The following is a 20,975-nucleotide window of genomic DNA, read 5'->3' as shown; positions in this document are numbered from 1 at the left end:
AGGGCTTGCTTTCTGCCTTGTACACAGATGCCTTCTCACTGTGTCCTCATATGCAGAACCTTCCACATTTTTTAACCTACATTTTAATAGAATTCAATTCATCTATGTCCTGTCCAGAATATCTAGCAGGTACTTCACCTAGACTTCACTTAGAGTATATATTTTCAATATTACATATGCTTTAAAAACATGTATCTTATCTCTTTCTGTTTAGATATTCAATAGACAACGAGAGACTGTCAACTCTGGCTTTTTCTAATTTTATATATTCAGGTGAAATGTTGAAGAATCAGAATTAATTCCCAGAGGCATTTTCAAGTGTGTGACATATGTGAAATATCACAAAAAAACAAAGGTTACTTTGTGAAGACTTTATAATTATTGCCTATGTTCCTCCTTCTTTATCACTCTCCTAGAAGAATAGCTGAAATTAGAGCAGTTAGTTTTTAACACTACTTTTTACATTATCTCATTTATTTTATTTCAATACATAATGGCCACTATTTTAGTCTTGGTTTTGGACTTTAAATTTTATGCAGAAAGTTAGATATTCTTTTTTATCTGTTCATCTGTAACATAAGAAAGTCCTGTTTGATGTTACTGAACCTCAGAAATGCTCCCTTGAAAGTCTGATCATTTTATGGAATGCACTAAGAGGCCTTATGCCACATGAGAAGGTTTATCTGAGACCTGGACATTATCAGTGCCAGTTCTCAACCCTTAGATTTGCTGTTTTAATAAGAGCTGCTCTCCACGGCACCAGGAAATGAACTTAACTTCATCTTGGTGTAGGTGTGTGAATGTGTGCTTTCCATGGAAACAATCAATCTCATAGCAAATCAACCTTTTAATGCCATACTATTCTACAAGTGTCTCTAAAGCACAGAACATTATGGCAAAACATAGCTTGTCTGTTAGGCACAGTTCAGAACATACCAATGTGTTCATATTTATCTTATAACCATGACTTCAAGGCCATTCTTATTTCATGATCGTGACAAAATAGAAGTACATCATATCTCTGAGAAATGTTCTGTTTACCTCAGCTTCCAGATTTTTTTATTGTTGATATTAGGCATTCTACTTTACCTTATGAATTGGCAGTCATCTTGAATAAGAAATGTTCCATCATAACCCATTTCATTTATCCCATCAGTACATGTTTGAGCTTTTGGGCAATATTCATTCTCATGCTATAGAAGCTGATTGATTACTTTTATTCTAATTTCATTCTTTCAAAGCTATTATCATGAAATCCTCCAAAATTCCTCAATCAAAAGCTATTTTTTTCTAAGCTATAAAATGAGCACAAATAAAAACTGGTGTAAGCTTATTATATGATGATTCTTAAATGCATATATATAGCCTTAAGATGTGTGTAATCTTTAACTAGTAGTTCATGTCTGAAAACATGTCAATGTCATAAGAACGTATTTAAGCTTGTGAGCAAATTTGTCATTAAAATGGTGTATGTTATATCATTGTTTATCATATCAAAAATTTAAAGACTACTTGATGGATAAACTGATACAGCAGCTTTGAAAGACAGTCTATCAGTTTCTTACAAAGCTAAACATAATCTTTATATATTATCTAGCAATTATGCCTGTACTTATCCACCCATATGAGTTAAAAAGTCATGTCTACACAAAAAAATCTCCATGCAAATATTTATAGCAGCTTTATTCATAATCTCTAAAAATATGAAGCAACTAAATGTTCTTCAAAGGGTAAATGAATAAGCAAACTGTGGCACATCCATACAATGGAATAGTGCTCATTCGTAAAAAGAAATGAGCTATTGAATCACAAATAGATGTGGAGGACTATTAAATGCATATTGCTTAGGGAAAGAATCCAGTCTAAAAAAAGGGCATGCTATATGATCTAACCATATGACATCTGTCAAAAGCACATCTCAAAGATGTAGAGACAGTGAAAATGTTCAATGGTTACCAGGGCTTTGGGAGAAGGAGGAGGGATGAATACATGGAGCACTGGATATTCTTTAGGAAGTGAAACTATTCTCTATGATATTGTAACTGTGGAAACATGATATTATGCATTTGTCAAAACTCAGAATTACATAACACAAACCATGAACCCTAACACAAACTGTAAAATTTAGTTCATAATAATGTATCAATATAAGTTTATCAACTAAAATATATGTGACACACTAATACAAGATGTTAATAATAGGGGAGACTATGAACAGGAAAGAAGGGGAATATTTTGGGAACTCTCTTTACTATTTACTCAATTTTCTGTAAACCTGAAGCCATCTTAAAAATAAAGTTGTTTAATTCAAAAGAAATGAAAGTGATTCTCCACTCCTAACATCAAGTACATTTTGAGCCATGTAAATACTTATTTATAATTATTTAGGATGCTAAATATTATCAGAAAGATAGAAAATTAGAGAAAGAGAAACAAAACACAGCAAATTGATAAACTTATTATGATGAAACTTAATAATTATTTAAAACTTTTAATCAAATTATTGCTTATTTATAAAAGTATTTGGGACAAAATAAAATAATATCCTAAAATTTAAAGCAATATGTTGTGACTCTGTACCAGAGCAAAATGCAAATATGTAAAGAAATAAAAATTATAAAGTAAAAATAAAAAGGCAATAAAGGATAAATTCAATATATCTAGCTACTGTGCATTGTGAGTTCTATGAGATAAAAATCTAAATCATGGAAAGCATAGCAAGAAATGAATTGCATTAGTTTGTTGAAAATAGCAGCAAAAGACTTAGCTTAGGTTTTTGACTAAATGATTGCAAATTCTAAGAAAGATAATATGTATTTCAAGAGAACAAGGTGAAGCTACTTAGCAGTTAGAGAAAATTATCCAACTAACATTATGTCAAGGAGACAAGAGAAGACATGGGAATAGAAAGTAGATAATAACGGTTGAATAGCATCTGGGTCATAATCAACATGAGTTAGCAAAAGAGAACTCTTTCTACAATTTTTAAAAAGTTTTAAAATACTGCAATAGCTAGAGAAAAATAAAGTTCAAAATATATTTTTTTAAAATGGGAACAATAAATACATATTATTGGCTAAGGACAAGGCACTAACTGTCCAACAGAGTGAATATACAAAAGAGAAAGGATATGTTCAATGAGGAAAGTTCTTAAGTTATGCTGTCAAGGAGAACAACAATGGCCCAGATTAGGAGAAGAAGGACTAATCATTTCAACAAATGAGACTAGATAAGCAAGACCTGTATGCTGATGTTTCTAAGTTTGTGAAAGAGACAATAATTTAAGGGGAAATTATGGAAGAAAGCAGCACAATTTTTTTGAAAGTACAGCTGGGATTTCTATTATTGGTCTTTGTATTTGGAATACTGTTTTTTAAAATGGGTGAAGTAGGGTATAGAGGTAAAATTAAGTGATTGATAAATGGTACTGAGGACATTTTAGTTTAAAACTCAGAATTGTTATTGGTGACCAACTAGTTCAATGATTTTCTCCAATTGCACACAGTAATGCAGATATAGGACTATTAGAGTTATTTAAAATTTTCCCCATTTTTCTGTTTATTTTTCTCTTTTCACGGGGAGGGGCTATGTAACTAGAGTAAGACATGAAAGGGAATTCAGATGCTGGCAAGAGAATATTTAAATGTAAATAATAGGATGCAGAAGGTAAGTTAGCTTAGCTGATGCATAATCTAAGAAACACTGCCTATCATGAAAGCATAATTCTATGAGGTCTAGAATTTATGAATGGGAGTGAGAAAGAGATAACAAATTATGAGGTTGTGTCCAAAGATAGTATTGAATTTTAATATTTACTTGGTGAAGTAACTTTGTGGGTTAGAATATCAAGGTCAGTGTTTCTCAAAGTGTAAGCAGGAGCACAACCTGAATCAGAATTGCTTGGGGTTTTTATGATTATGGAGGTTCTAGGGCCCTGTTCCAGAACTAAGAAACCTCTGAGGGTGCTGCCTGGGGGGCATTATTGTTTACATAGACCCAGATGATTCTAAACAACAGTTGAAAAATCTGTAATAATAATTGCGATCACTAAGGATATGGCAGAAGCTGAAGTGAAGTTAACTGGAGTTTGGGAATTAAAAGATAGTGAGTAGAATTTTAAAACAGTGAAACCTTAGACATTGATGAAAAATATTGGAATGAAGAGAGAAAATAAAATGAAGTATTATTTCCTTAAGTCATCAAATAAGTATACATTGCAACAAGTCTGAGCTTCCTTGCTGATATTTGCTAGTCTGAATCAGGTGAAAGCTGGAGTAAACAATCCATGTATACATAGTGAAAGTTAGGAACCAATGAATCACAGGTCAACGGTAAAATCTCAAATGCAATGCTGAGTTCTATAGCGCAGCCACTGATTCTTTCCATATGCCTCAATCAAATAACCTTGACAGATTTATTATTAATGTCACCGATCTTTGATATATAGGAATGTTGAATATGCCAGAACATTTAAAATACTTTAATTCACCTTTTTCATGCTATCATCACTACCCATCCTTACCATCAGGGAGTCAATTGGTAAAAGAAAAATTCTGACATAGTATTTAGCTTTTATTTAAAGGAAGTGAGGCAAATATTTAGGAAGAATCACATTGAGACATTTTCACCTCTGGAACATGGCAAGAAACAGGGAAAGCCTGGGAAGAGCTGTCATCATGAGCCCAGGAAGGACCACTATCAAGGCATTCTGAATACCACCAGACAAAAGCTAGAGTTATTTCCTTACTTTATGTACTTCTGTGAAGGAGTTCATTATATGATTCCTTTCTTATACAGAATGAGATCAGGAACATGTAAAACTGAACTTCAAGAGTTTGACAGTCATGACTTCATCTGGAAGAGTTACAGAAATTCAGGAATTCAGAGGCAGATCCATTTAACTTTTAAATGAAGCACCCATAGGTATTAGCATGATCTTCCATTTTCAGTTGTCTCTTGTGTGGAAGGAAGTGCATCCAATGTGGAAGCAGTTTTGCATAAAGGAAGCACGAGACAGTTTGACTTGTACAACAGAGGAGAACATGTATTTATAAAGCATTTAACCAAAGAGAAAATAATATAAATCGTAAACCTAGGGACCTCAAAGTCATTGAATAGTGTGCAATGAAAGGTGTGTTTTAAATAGAAATGCCAGCTTTTGAAAGCTTTTCTTTCATTCTTCATGTTTTGATTCCTCAATATTGGAGTTCTCCAGATAGAAAACAAAGAATAGGCTGAAACAATTAGTTAATTGATCTCATTCAAATAGAGTTAAAATTGCAAAGAGGGATTTGAATTAACTGTGTTTCAGAATTTCAGACTACACTAGACTAGACCCCAATCAAAAACCTCCTCATATTTTTACTTCTCTGTGCATGTGTGTCTGTGTGTATGTCAGTGAGGAAGAGAGGGAGGGAGAGACAAAGAGGGAAAGAATGTAAGTGTGTATATGTAGAGTATTACATGAGCATAGTCTACAACTCCATGTATTATTGTGTGTTTTGGTAGTAGGCTTACTAAAACATAGAAGGTAAGGCACTGAGAATTAAATTTGTTCAAGCTGCTTCAGATCTCTGGATATTTTCAATATATCAAAGATCCCTGACATGTCCCTTTTTAAATGGAGGAGTGAGATGTGAGATTATACTGTAAAGTGTTATAGTGGCCTTTTCTATGCACAAAAATGTGGACTGAAACACAACGAACTTTTTTTAATGACTTGTTGGTTCAGAATTCACACCTAAATAAAAATTTACTAAGATGCTCTTTGATCCAGAAGTAACAGTCAAGTGTATGTAGTTAAATTGATTAAAGAACAAAACCAAATGCAGAAAAGTTGTTACTACCAACTCTGACTACTGTGTCGTCGTTAACCTAAGTGCACTCACTACTAATTTCTTTAATCCAATCCAAGCAATCAAACAAACAGATTTTGAGGCACAATGCTATTTCCTAAAATAGTCAACGCAATATTTTGAATGTTGTTATACATAATCATGGGTTATTCATACCATTAAAATAGCTTGATGCCATTGAATGTAATACAAGAATAATCTTCACTAAATCAGTGTTTTTAGTTGCCTGGAAAACACTGTATTTTGCTATACTGGCTGTAGGTAGAATTCTGCCACAGTCAGCCTACCTGAAAGCTGCTACCACTCAGCGACCCAGCTGGATATCAAAGAAATCTCTTTGATCCAGCGATTAAATAAGAATTACTGGCCTAACTGGTTTATCTAGGATCCTGCTCTAGCGGTAAGACCAGCATCTATGCTGAAGAATTGGTGCTACACCAATTGTTAAAGATTTTGAACATTGCCTCTGCCATAAACTCATCTGAACTCAGAGACATTCAGTCAAGGTATCTGAAGATGATATAGCCACAGAGGGCAATAAGAAATGAAAACAAAGGAACATATTTTTAAAAATCTGCATTGATGCCCAAACCTACAATTTGGAGAAGCTGAACTGAATTACAGGCAGCAATGTGATTTTGATAAGCTAATTTGGAGTCAACAACTTCACACCAAACCACACACTTAACAATTGCAGGAAAGTATCTTCAATGAGAGAAAGACAACAAAAAAACCCAGAACTTATCACTTGTCTCATGTGCCTGGTGATAATCTGGCTCAGGTTGCTGGACTACTGCTGGTTAGTTTCCTGCTGGCCGTCAGATGGGAGGAGGGAAAACATAGCAGACAGCTGGGCCTGCACACAGGGAGCGTACCTTGGGGCCCATTATGCTCATACAGCATATGTGCAAGGCAGAAAGGAGGGCTTCCAAAGCATGCCTGGATCTTATCTCATGGACGAGGCTGTGGTTTACAGCACCACAGTGGTATGAAAAGGAGAAACGAAGCCACTTCCACGCACATCACGCTCAGCACACTTTGATCCTGCCAACATGTAAATCACCATCCTGCAATCTATCACTCAGCTTAGTATTAATATCTGAAGTGTTTTTTTTTAACAATTTACAGATTTGACCTTATCTACGCCTACAAATGCTATAGATAATAAGCCTAGTGCTTTCGTATGTTTCTTTAATTTTGTAAATTATACTTTGAAACTCATTTTTGCAGAAATGTTGAAGGTGACTGGGTAGAAATTATAAAAAAGGAGAAAGGCTGCTTGCTAAGACAGGGCTTCACTAGTAGAAATGGAAGATTAGAATCTAATCTGCAGTTTTAAACATACGATTTTTTTCATGTTTATTTTCCCTAAATTTTCCAAAAAGAATTAGATATGCCAGGCACTGTGGCTCACATTTATTTTATAATCCCAACACTTTGGGAGGTTGAAGTCGGAGGACGGCTTGAGCCCAGCAGTTTGAGACTAGCCTAGGCAAGATAGAGGGACTCCATCTCTACAAAAAACAAACGAACAAAAAAATTAGCTATGTGCATTGGACATCTCAGCAATTTGGGAGTCTGAGGTGGGAGGATCACTAGAAACCAGGAGTTGGAGGCTGCAGTGAGCTATGACTGTGCCACTGCATTACAGCCTGGATGACAGAGTGAGATCCTGTGATGGTTAATATTGAGTGTCAACTTTATCGTATTGAAGGATGCAAAGTATTGTTCCTGGGTGTGTCTGTGAAGGCGTTGCCAAAGGAGATTAACATGTGAGTCAGTGGACTGGGAAAGGCAGACCCACCTTCAATCTGGAAAGGTACAATCTAAACAGCTGCCAGCGCGGCTAGAATAAAAGCAGGCAGAAGAACGTGGAAGAACTAGACAGCCTGAGTTTTCTGACTTCCATCTTTCTCCCGTGCCGGATGCTTCCTGCCCTTGAACATCAGACTCTAAGTTCTTCAGCTTTTGGACTCTTGGGGACCTACACCAGTGGTTTACCAGGAGTTCTCCAGCCTTTGGTCACAGAATGAAGGCTGCACTATTGGCTTTCCCACTTTTAAGGTTTTGGGAACTGGCTTCCTTGCTCCTTGGCTCGCAGATGGCCTCTTGTGGGACTTCACCATGTGATCGTGTGAGTCAACACTCCTTAAAACTCCTTAATAAACTCCCTTTCATCCATACATCTATGCTATTATTCCTGTCCCTCTAGAGAACCCTGGCTAATACAGACGCCAACAAGAAAAAAAAACAAAAAAAACAAAAACAAAAAACAAACAAACAAACAAAACCTGATGTATAAACTAGGATTTCTTTTCCTCTGTACAGAATCAGAGTAAATAAAGTTACCTGAAGACTCTTCATAGGAACAAGCTCTGGAACCTATAACTACCATCACTGCTATAAAGACATATTTGCCATGTCAAAACATTCATCTCTCTGTGGGCACAAGGTCATCTGGAGAGAGCTCAAGACACATCAATAAATAGTTACTCTAAACAAAAACTCACTTCATTCAACTAATTCTACTATTCATAACGTTATATACATTAATCTTCCCTTAATTTTTGCCAAGTTTAAAGATTACTTAGCAGTTATCTTGATTAGATGTCAGCGTATTGTCAGCCATGTATTTGCAGAAAATATCCTTGGGTGAATTACTTCTACAAATAATAAATAATATACATTAGGCATTGAATTTTGAGGCTTGTCTGTCAGTTGGTCATTTTATAATTAATCTTTGAAGGAAAGTTACTTTAGCCCTATGTATTTCTTCTTTTCTTTCTTTTTTTTTTTTTGAGATGAAGTCTTGCCCTGTCACCCAGGCTGGAGTGCAATGGCACGATCTCGACTCACTGTAACCTCCACCTCCTGGGGTCAAGCAATTCTCCTGCCTCAGCCTCCCAAGAAGTAGCTGGGATTACAGGTATGCACCTCCATGCCAAGCTAATTTTTGTATTTTTAGTAAAGATGGAGTTTCACCATGTTGGTCAGGCTGGTCTCGAACTCCTGACCTTGTGATCCACTCGCCTCAGCCTCCGAAAGTGTTGGGATTACAGGCATAAACTATCACCCCTGGCCAATCCTATGTATTTCTAAAGCATTCTTGCATTTAATCCTCACATGCCTTGAGAATAATCTGGGTTTATACTTGATATTGTTGTTTTTGGTGTGTTTGTTTTATGCTGCCCACATTGGCCTACTCACTTGTGTCATAGATTTATACCATCCATTATTCTTTCTAGTTGCTCCCACCTATAGATTTCTTGGCAACATTTTAGTATTAGTTTAAGATTGTATCACCTGACTCTTTGTCATTCTCTTTACTCAAGTTCAGTAATAGATTATGCAAAGTTAATTAGGCATGCAGACTGACATCCAACATGTAAACTTCTTAATTCCATAACGTTCTCAACTTCTGGGACCTTCACTTTGACTCTATTTCAGCCACTGATTTCCATAATTATCTAAACTCACTGCAATTCTGAGCTTTTGAAATCAACTCTCCCACTTTTTCCATCCTAACCTATCCTTGTAGCTTTCACATGTGACTGCCCCCTAGACCTGTCTTGCATTCTCACCAAGAACTCTAGGCCTATTATTCCTGTAATATCTCTTTATTGATTAGCCTCCTAGCCATATCCCCACTACTGAATTTTCTATCTTCCCCTTTTATCTAAATTCTCTGCTGCATCATTTTAATCATTCTCTTGCCAACATCTCAAATTCTTCTCCTTTTTTGCATGCCTATTACATGCTGCCAGTTAAACTGTGATTTTGTAAAAGTCTAAATATTGGCTTCTCGGCTTTTCCATCTAGCTTTCAAAAGCTACTGGAAAAAAATAACAACTTTATTTTAAGTGTTATTGTATTCTTAATTGACAAATAATGATTGCACATATTTATGAAGTAAGACTGGTGGCATTATATTGTCCATGGGTCATTCTGCATTTACCTCATCATTGTAAGTATTGGTAATAGTCTCTAATTCTCTCAGAATATCTATCTCATCATATCTGCCCCTTATTCAGAGAAACATAAAGAGAAATAGAAGCCTCATCTCATGAATATCATTAACTTTTTTGGAACCACATCATATTGGAATTTTATCTCAATGTGACACAATTCGGTAATTACAGCCTTTCTCTCCTTTGTTGTTCTTAGTTCACATCTCTTCCCTTCCATTTTTAAACATGTTTAATGTTCTCACCCATTTAAAAAAATATTCTATTGACTTTAGATCCAAGTAACAACCAAACAACAAAAAAAATTTCAACCTTTTCACAAATAAGGTGTTTGAGATAATTTTATATATTTGTTATTTCCAACTTTTACCTTCTCTGTACTCCTACAATAAAGAATATATGTAACCACTCACATAAACTGTTTTTGTCAAAAAGGGCACACGTACAATTGATTCCAATGAATACTCCTTAAAATGCTTGACTTCTCTAGCACATTTGACTGTGTGGACTGGAAAATAAAGCAGACTTTGAATATTTCACTTCCCACAATCAGGAGGCAGGCTTAGAGACTATATGCTCTAAGAGTAGTAGTATTCAAAGAACTATAACTCAAGAAAGCAGTTTTGGATACACCCAAATAGGTATATAGGTGCCAATATTCTTCAGTGTGGAGAATTTCTAAAAAAAAGTTGGGGGTCATTTTATGAGTAATGGCAAAAAAGTTACATAAGCTTGAGGCCTGAGGGCTTATGGTGATGGTATAAATCCTATTTTTTGGGTTGAGCTATGTAGTATACTCTATTTTTTCTTTTCTGTTCTCATCACTTTTAGTTCTTCAAGGTCAGTACATGGCATGAAAGTGTTCCAATATGCTTGCATGTTTCAGTGGGAAATCAAAGGGGTATCAAAGCAGAAAGGCATCTTTGGTAGAATAATTTACGACCATGGGCAAATATCTAGGATCAGGGACTTCTGCCATGAGTGCCAGTATATCATCAACTCACCGATGAAACTCATTTGCCCTCACTGGTTATCCCAGAAAGAGGAGCATGGCACCAATTTACTGCAGGTCTCAGAGTACTCAGAAAACACAATGTGTATATGTGGACTTCATCTCTCACAACACGAGATCATGTTAACCATACCCCTTTTTCCTACATCCAGATAACACATCAAACACGAGCATATGGGATATGAAAATAAACTTTAATCAGACAGTAAGTTGCAAAAAGACACAGTCGTTAGTTTGGGCACGGATTACTGGAACTGGCCATTATGACACTCCCTATTCCTCATGCACCAAGCAGAGTAAGGGAGATAAAATCAGCAACAAAAAAGTCAAGGAAATAGCTTTTCTTTTCCCGTATAATCTAATATGCAAGTAAATTTATGACTAGACTAGAGTTACACTACTGTTATTCCACTAATTGTTAAATTTTAAGGGAGAAATTCAATTACTTTAACTTCTAATTTCCTCACTGATTGAGAACAAGAACCTGTGATTATTAGTTTCTTTCCTATAACAATTGTGTGTAAGTCATTTTATCTTGAAACCTTTTTCTCCTATTATACCCTTGGATAGAAGGCCTAAAATGATCCCATTTTATGTAGCGTGTCTTTGGCGGACTTCTTTAGGTAGTAATATAAGTAGTTTTCTCAACATGTAGACAATTAGAAGGATGTGCTTGCAGTTGGTTCTGCTAGGTGAGAAGAAAATAAATACCTTCAACTTCGGCATAAACACATTAGCTACATATGAAGATTTAAACCATTTAATTTGCATAATGATCATTTTATGCCACATTATTTGCACCTGGTTTACAAATTTACTGAGCTTTTCACAACAATTATCAATGATTGTATCAAAATGTCAAATATCCCAAAGTGACATTTTGCTAGGCAGTTATCAAAAAGATTTGCTTTCCCTTTGATATTTCTTGACAGTTTAATTTGTGGCAATTTATTTTGTAAGGAAAACTATTGAAAAAAAGTTTTTTTTCACATTTTCTTTATTAAGGAGAGAATGAAGAAAAATAGATGAAGCTTAGACCTCTCAAAATTTCAACATTTAATATTGTTTCAGAGACAAACATGTACATCTTTTTAAATATGCAGATTACAAAAATTATTGATGACAAATTTTAAAATGCAGACAAGCAGCCAGAACACATTTTATGTCCTAAATCTCACTCCTTAAATTGTAATATTTGTTTCCTTTACTTTCAGCACTTTATATTATGCCTCTCTTTTAAATACAGTGAAGTTGAATATGTAGTTCTGTAATCCTTTATCAATATAAATTGTATAAAAATAAATAAATCTGGTATAATTATTTATCAGTAAATCATAAACATGTTAATGCAGATAATATTTCTAGTAAATATTTTACTTTTTATATTGCATTTTATTGCATTGTATTATAATTTATCTAATCAAAGGCCTACATTAGATAGTTATAGTGTTCCTAATTTTTCTATTGTAATGAAGAATGTGATGGAAATCTTAACAGTTCAACCCTACAATAGATCTGTGTATTTCCTTCACATAAGTGTTTTAAAGAAGAGTAGAATTTTTAGGTCATAGTTTAAGGTAAAAATCTAATACATTTTCGTTAGTATTGCTAAATGGCTTTCAATAATTATTTCAATAGAATAATACATTTAGGAAATTATTTATCATCTTTTGCTCTTTTCTGTGTATTTTTATTATGTGGTATTCTTAATACATACAGATATATACTGAGAAGTATTATTGAAACTTTAGTGAAAATAATGCCTTATATCTACCATTTCTTCTCAGAACCCACAACCTTAAAAGTGAAGTAACCAGAGCTCTTCCTGTGTCTGAAATATATGAGAAATACACCTTTTGGATATATTTTATTTCCACTAGTTCCATATCCCCAACTTTCATCCTCTCCTATTCAGTTTGTGTGTGTGTCTGTTTTTGCTTTTTTTTTTTTTTTTGAGACAGAGTCTTGCTCTGTTGCCCAGGCTGGAGTGCAGTGGCGCGATCTTGGCTCACTGCAACCTCCACCTCCCGGGTGCAAGCAATTCTCCTGCCTAGCCTCCAGAGTAACTGGGATTACAGACGCCCACCACCACGCCCACCTAATTTTTGTATTTTTTTAGTAGAGGTGAGGTTTCATCATGTTGGCCAGGCTGGTCTTGAACTCCTGGCCTTGTGATCTGCCTGCCTCGGCCTCCCAAGGGACTGGGATTACAGGCATGAGCCACCACGCCCAGCCTGCTTTTGCTTTCTTAAAAAATAATAGTTATTGCCGCTTTTAATAAAATGATTAAGGATTGCATAGAGCTTTATGTACGCTCTTATTTCATTTCCCCAGTGACTAAATATTAATTTACCTGAGGTCTTTCAGAGTATATTAGAAAGGCATAATAGATTATTTATTTGAGATATATTTAATATAGAGTTTCTCTAAAATTTAAGATGAATATTTGTGTAATAACAATGATATCAGTTTTTTTTACCAGCAGTTAAAAATATATCCAATGAACAACAAATCTCTGGAACTGTTTAGATTAACTTCTTTAAGGGCAGCTCACATTTGCTGGAATTTTGTTTTGCTCTTTGGCTAAAGTCATAACACTTAGAGTCACGTAACCTTTCCAACCTTTTCAAAATATAAGCCCAGCATCTGAATTCAGGAGATCAGGATAATATATTTACTAAAAAATACATTTTTGGGGACAGAAAAAAACTTCAAAATAATTGATAGTATTGATAATTGCAAGTGCTCTTACTAAAAACTTTAATGATTGTTTTGTGTGAACATTAATATTTGGACAAAATTCATTTATTTTGTAGCTGATTCAGGGCCTGTGGATTGTGATATTGATCATTCCATTGATTTCCTGTCTGGCACCAAGAGAGGTACTTAATAGCTATCTGTCAATACTTCTTAAAATATGGAGTTGATTGTACTTATAATACTGTTTTGAAAGCTCAGTGGTAAAATGTCAAAACAATTACAAATCAACATATTTTAATAATGTCACTTTCATGTATTGCTAGCATGACTGCCAATTTGTTGTCATATTTTAAAAACTACTCATTTATCCTCAATCTTCTACAATGCCCATCAACTCACAATTCTTATAGGGTAGAACTTCCCAAAACAGAATGAAAAATATATTTAAGCAAAAATTCAAAAAGTATTTAGGTTAATACTTTAAAACTCTTTATAAATGTTTTAGGAGAGTAAATAATACCCTTGCTATGAGAAAACGGTAGGCATTTTCCCTCTGTAAAACCATGATTTTGAAACTGGGATCTCAGAGAAAATATGCACAAAAATAGAAAATTTTTAAGAATTTAAAGATAAACTATTACCTCAGAAAATTAGACTTACAGATTGTGCACATATATACATGTGCGTGCACACACACACACATGCACACACTCTCCCATAATTGAGATTTGGGCTGTAATTTCCAACTGTATTAAATATTTTACATAATGAACTGAGAAAGAAAAAATGAGCTTTTCTGGAGACACTTATAGTAAGCTAAAGCGTGGAGCTTTTTTTTTTTTTTTTTGCTCTGCCATAATACATTACGTGTGAGAGAGGTAAGAAAGTAAGAAACCACAAAAATGCATTTAGCAGCTACTGTGAGTCAAACCTCATTCAATTAGTTTCTGCAACCATGTAAAACAGAAAACACCCAGAAAAAAACCTTAAAGGGTCTCCAAAGAATTTAGAACCAAAAAAAAATGGTTTTTGGACACAGGGGAGGACTGAGACGGTTTTCTGACAATTAGACTAATTAATTACACTAATAGTATGTGATAGTAATAAATGATATAATATACACTGATAGCAAAAATTAAGTAAATTGTCTGTAAAGGAAAACATCACAACCATGTTCAGTCAAGATGACATGGTCTAAACTCAGAACTGGAAAATTGTAATACAAAAGAGAATAAATTGAATTTATTGTACCTGATGGAAAATCTTTACTACAGAAATGTTGATAGTTAACATGAATTAAGAAACGAAGAATAAACAGAGTTTGAGAGTGTTTACTCAACACTGTCCATATGAATAATCTTGAGACTGGAAAATAATCAGTAATCATTATTTTTGTCACAGTAGTGAGCTGTATTTTTTTCCTGAGAAAAAAAGAGTAATCTATGAGTCTTCTCCATCGTTTGGATAAAATGGTGTTTGTTATTACTTTCTTTTTTAATGTATTTTAAACTGTTCTTTATCTAGCATACTGGTTTCCAAGTGTTGTTTCGGGATCAGAAGGGTCCATTTATGTTATCGCAATTTAAATTATATTTTTCTGCTTCAGTACCTGTCTTCAAAACAAAGGACCAGAACTTGGAACCTCTAGATAGTCTTTGAGTCTGAGCTTTCTTATCCGTAAAATGAAGAAAATTGTATCAATAATGATGATGCTGATACTGTTTGAACCATTTATATTAAAATATAAGATTGCTTATTAACATAACAATATGTTAATGAAATATAATCATAATTTTTTACAAAGGAGATTTATATATATACTGTATATATACTGTAACACTATATTAAAATATACATATATAGAAGTACATTATTATAAAAATAGAAGAGAAAAAAGCAAATATCACAGTGTCAGCTGTGCCAATTTATATGAAGGTTATATTCTAGAACTAGAGTAGAAGTCTACACACTAAGAACCACAGACCAAATCCCGCTCACCTCCTGTTTTACTGTAGCCTATTTTTTCTCTGAGCTAAGAACAGTATTTACATTTTAGGTGACTAAAAAAGGGCAAAAGAAGAATATTTTATGACATATAAACATTATATGAAATCCAGATTTCAGCATCCATAAATAAAGTTTATTGGAACGCAGCCATGCTCATTTATTTACATATTATTTGGCTACTTTTATTCTAACTACAGAGTTGAGTAGTTGAGACAGGGACCACATGACTCAGGAATACAAAAATATTTACTCTCTGGCCCTTTAGGGAAAACATTTGTTAATTCCTGCCCTAGGTTATTTCTGTCATTTTATTTTTGTGTTTCTCCTGACTTTTTTCAAACTTTGAAAATCTAATTAAAATTTGTTTTGTAAAATTAAAATAATTATTTACTAATAATTGTAATTCAATTTAAAACATCATTACATTCCCTTGAATTTGTATCCAATTGATTCCTTTAAATATTTATTATTACTCTTACAAAGTAAATATGAAAATACTTTACTGGTGACTTCATTTCAAAAATATTTCAAATGGGCCGGGCGCGGTGGCTCATGCCTGTAATCCCAGCATTTTGGGAGGCTGAGGCGGGCGGATCACGAGGTCAGGAGTTTGAGATCAGTCTGGTCAACATAGTGAAACCCTGTCTCTACTAAAAATACACAAAAAAATTAGCCGGGTGTGGTGGTGTGCGCCTGTAATCCCAGCTACTCAGGAGGCTGAGGCAGGAGAATCGCGTGAACCTGGGATGTGGAGGTTGCAGTGAGCCAAGATCGTGCCACTGCACTCCAGCCTGGGTGACAGAATGAGACTCCATCTCAAAAACAAACAAACAAACAAACAAAAATATTTCAAATAATGTTACTTTGATATTGTATTTGTACATTTTAGCATAAAACGTGTAAATCTATATATTCCTTTTTTCTTTTTTTTTTTTTTTTGCTTTCTATGATTGAAGTTAAAGCTTCTGTTAATGGTAATATTTGGCCAAGTTTTAAGGTGAAATAATTCAAGTGAGTATAAAGATTATTGTACCTGGCTTGTGCCCAGAAAAACTCTCAGACAGAAGTATCCCAGGAGAATAATCTGTCCAACCTTTCAAATATCAAATGGTTCACTGCAGTTCTAATTACTGCCTCCCTTCAAAAACAACTTCCCATTGAGAACACATTGAAATGAAATAACAAAGTATATTCCTGTGAGATAAGATAATTGATTATGGCCTTTAAAGTCACCGATTATAGACGATTTGGCTTGTGAACCATGAATACGTGTGTGTACATACATATATGTATGTGTGTATCTGTGTGTATGTATATATATACGCACAATACAGAATAACAATTTAATAATATGCCCTATGCTGCACCATTTGCAATACAATGAAAACTCAAGTTACATGTCCATTTAATTTTTAAATATAGAAAAAATTAACCTTAAAACCCTTTAGCTGAACTCCTTAGGTACATACTGGTTTTGAACATTTATGTTTGAAGGAAGAGTTAAAAAATATAGGGCTACGCATGCAAATATGGGAATTCATTATACCAAGAATGGCCAAATAAATAAAATGTTACATGATCTATTACACATCAAGCTCTCCGAGAGAGTAATTTTATAGCATCCTTTTGCTCTGTATTCTGCTTCTGTTTGCTAGACTGAGGAATCCAAATATTACGCATAATATGTGCCTTTGCTCATCCTTTTCTAGTGCTCTAGAAAGTATTTATGCATTGCTTTGATGAGCAATGTGTAGTTCAATGATGTTTATTCTAGGGGTGGCTAGTGTAAATTGGATTCTAGGAATTTAATTATAGATCATCTTGGTGCCTTCTTCCAGGAGTCTAATAGAGAGACTAATTTGATTGCTAGTTGCAGAGTTTCATTGAAGAAACTTCCCCAAACAGGATTTCCTGCCCACTGCCTTTCATTTCTGTTTATGCAGGTTGATCAATGTTAAGATTATTAAATGTCAAGGACCACAAATTTAAATAATTTGTTCTTATTTTTCATGTGTTTTATGTTTCTCTGTAGCTGGAATTTAAATTGTTTCAGACATAAAGGGTATTTTATTTTAAATTAAAGTTGTTTAGCATCTTTCCCATGTGAGACATCAGGTTTTCAGGGAAGATACAAAAATGAAAAAATATGCATCACCTAGTAATTTACCCAAGTCATTACAGGTATTATATATGAAAAAATGGTTTTTTGTTTTGTTTTTTTTTTTTACTTGTAGGTAATAGACTGATTGAATGTCAGACTACGAGTCTTTCTTGTGGAGCAATTTTTAAGGTCATGGGATATTCCGAGATTTGGAACAAAGAAGCAGTCCATTACTGAGCAGTGGAAGAGCCATTGCGAATTAAGTGGACTATGGGAATTTCAAGAAAAAGGGAGATACATTTAACTTTCCTTATTTGAGCGGTGCTTTCTTCAGTGTTGTCTCTGACAAAAGTTGCCTTTGGCACTTAGGGACATTAAAGGATGCCCTTGGCCACTGGATCTGCCAAATTATCAAGGAAAACAAGAATTTCCTGGGAACTTCATGGCCCCTGGGACAGCCCATGGCCAATGACTAACCTGTGGGGAATACACAACTCATGCCTTTTGTTACTGAGTTCAGTTTATATTCTACAGTTCCTAAGAGACCAGGTTGAGGCTGGGACATTACCTGTAATGACCATTCATTTGACTTCTTCCCTTTTCCTAGCTTGCTTCCTTCACTCCATTGCCCTGGGAAGAGTTTTCACTAAATCACTTGTATTAAAATACTTAGATCTGCTCCTTAGCGAATCCAACACTAGAACACACACTCACAGTGCACATAAGACTGTTTTTCTGAAACTTACAAATTAGTAAGAATAACGGGCATGTTCACAATTAGGTATAGAGTTAGTTGAAAGAGATACTTGCCATTTACAGTATGTTTCCAGATGATTCCGGTGAAGCATCCATGGTCAGAGAAGGATAAGTAATTTTCATTTGGCATATCTATTCATATTAATTTAAAATGGCTGCCTGAAATATTGTCTGGGATGATGGATTCAAAAGGATTCGGCTTCTCAACCAAATATTACAGAGCCTGACACATAATAGAAGCTAAATAAAATATTTTTCAAATATCTCTTAAATGAAGGAAAGAAAGGAATAAACTGTTTTATAATTCTGGCTTGGTGATACTGCCTAATGAAGTTTTAGTATGCTTTTATTTCTTTGTTGTTACAATGACTCTAGGTTGGTTTTTTCCTAGAAATTATTTCTCAAGAGGTTTCCACTTATAAATCACTGTAAACAGTACCTGAGAACTAAACTAGCCTCTTGAGAAGTACCCATTTATATCACTAGAAGACAAAGCCAAGAGTATTCTTTATGTAGACCTAGGATTGCTCAATTAAAGAACCTTATCAACAGATTCAGCTATTTGGCTAATTTTCTTGTAAACTAAAAATAAATCATGGTAAAAGAAAGAGGTATGTAGAAGAAATTTCCCCACAAGGGAAAATGGTAGAACACCTTATATATAAACAAAAAATCTTGGCTCAGAGAAAGAAACTCATTATCTACATTATTTGAGCCAGAAATAAAGAGGCTATAAATTTTTTAAAGATATTTAAATCAGGACCTATAATTAGTGCCTATAGTAAAATAAAACTCATTACTTTTTTATCAGAATAGAAAGTCATTGTAAAACTTAACCTTGTAAATGATAATTAATAGTTCACAGTTGGAAATACTGTAAAAGTCTACCAAATTCTCAGTTGTGATGGACATTTAAAGTTCAGTATTTACTGTCTCTGAAACTTGCCTGTGTCCTAAAGGGCATCTACTTTGTAAATTCTCAGTTATCACTGTTACTTTACTGGTAAGGGATGATAGGATGTTTGAAAATTCATAAACTCAGTAATGAAGAGTAAATAGTCTGGTGTTAAACAGAATCAGAATCTTAATACTTACATCTATGTGACCTGGGAAAGTTATTTAGTCTCATAGAGCAACAGATTTATTTTTGGCAAAATGGGATTGAGGTTTGTTGAAAGACAGGACAAGAGGAGGGGAAAGGCAAATTGAAGGAAGAAATGAAAAAAAATCCATTACATGTTGTAAACTGACAGTCTCTCAGATTCAGTAGAAAAATCAAAGGTTCCAATATGCAGTATAAAATATTAACTAACCTAAAGCTAAATGAATCAGAAAGGGATAAAGCAAAATGTGTACAAAATAAGTAGGAGTTAAAATACTAATTTCATATTTAAAACATTATGAGAAGAGAAAAATGAAACATTACCAATATAGTCATTTAAAGAGTGGAACATTTCTAATAAAAAATATGCGTCATGAATGTTCATAACACTAACATGAACAAAGACATCAATAGGTACTGACAAGGATTCTTTACCAAATGTTATTTATCCTACTGAATATTTATTTGACCCAGCTCCCTGCTAAGTCAATCTAACAAGAACCTCTCATTCTCCTTATCTGATCGCCCTGAATACCTAATCACGTTCTCATCCTTGACCACCCCCAAATGATGTCTGATTAGCCCATCTTCAGCAATAAACCTGTCAGGAGGAATTAGCCAGATTTCCCCTCGCCCCTGAGGTTTCCTCTTAGTAATTTACCATCCACACTGATGCCCATCATGTTACTTGCCTACAAATTTTCAATTCCCATGCTGTTTTTAGAACTGAGGCAAATTCTGTGCTAAAGTGTCTTTTTCCATATTGCAATATGCCTGAATAAAATCTGTTTTTACCACTTGAACTGCTGTCCAGCTTTCTAATTTTTCTTTGATAGTATGTACCCACATGCTTTGTAGATGATACATTTTATTGTATGGTTTTACTATAACTTATTTACCCACTGTTTCATATGTTTGACATTTTAGAGATATCTAGTTTTTATTAGCATAAAAACATAATATACTTGGCTGGGTCTTTATGATGTATTACCAATATATACTTAATAAGGTATATCCATGTGTACATATACATATAGACATATACACCCACATCTATAATATAGAATGTATTATACATTAAATGTATGAAATATTCCATCAGATATTTTGAAACTCCATAAACTTATTTTTATTTATAATTATTATGAGCACTTTATAGTTGTATATTTAGGGAACATGTAATGTTTTCATAAAGGCATACAATGCATAATAATCAAATCAGGGTAATTAAGGTTCCATCACCTGAAGTCTTTATCACTTCTTTGTGTGAGCAACATTCCAATTCCACACTTATAGTTATTTTAAAATGTGCAATCAATGATTGTTAACTATAGTCACCCTATAGTACTACTGATACTAGAATTTCTTCATTCTACTAACTATATTTTTGCACCCATTAGCCATCTACACTTTATCCAGTCCTCCTCATGACACACCCCCTCCTCTGGCAAACATTGCTTTACACTCTATCTCCATG

General features: G+C 34.1%; 1 long non-coding RNA gene across 1 annotated transcript in view; it reads left to right on the top strand.

The window, feature by feature from the left end:
* Window positions 1-20,975, top strand: part of LOC119627282 (uncharacterized) — a 556,990-nt gene that overhangs the window by 223,676 nt on the left and 312,339 nt on the right. The window lies entirely within an intron of this gene.

This window comes from Chlorocebus sabaeus, chromosome 14, assembly GCF_047675955.1.
Source record: "Chlorocebus sabaeus isolate Y175 chromosome 14, mChlSab1.0.hap1, whole genome shotgun sequence".
NCBI classification, from domain to species: domain Eukaryota; kingdom Metazoa; phylum Chordata; class Mammalia; order Primates; family Cercopithecidae; genus Chlorocebus; species Chlorocebus sabaeus.
The sequence above is the reverse complement of the archived record's forward strand: the minus strand, read 5'-3'. Positions and strand labels throughout refer to the sequence as shown.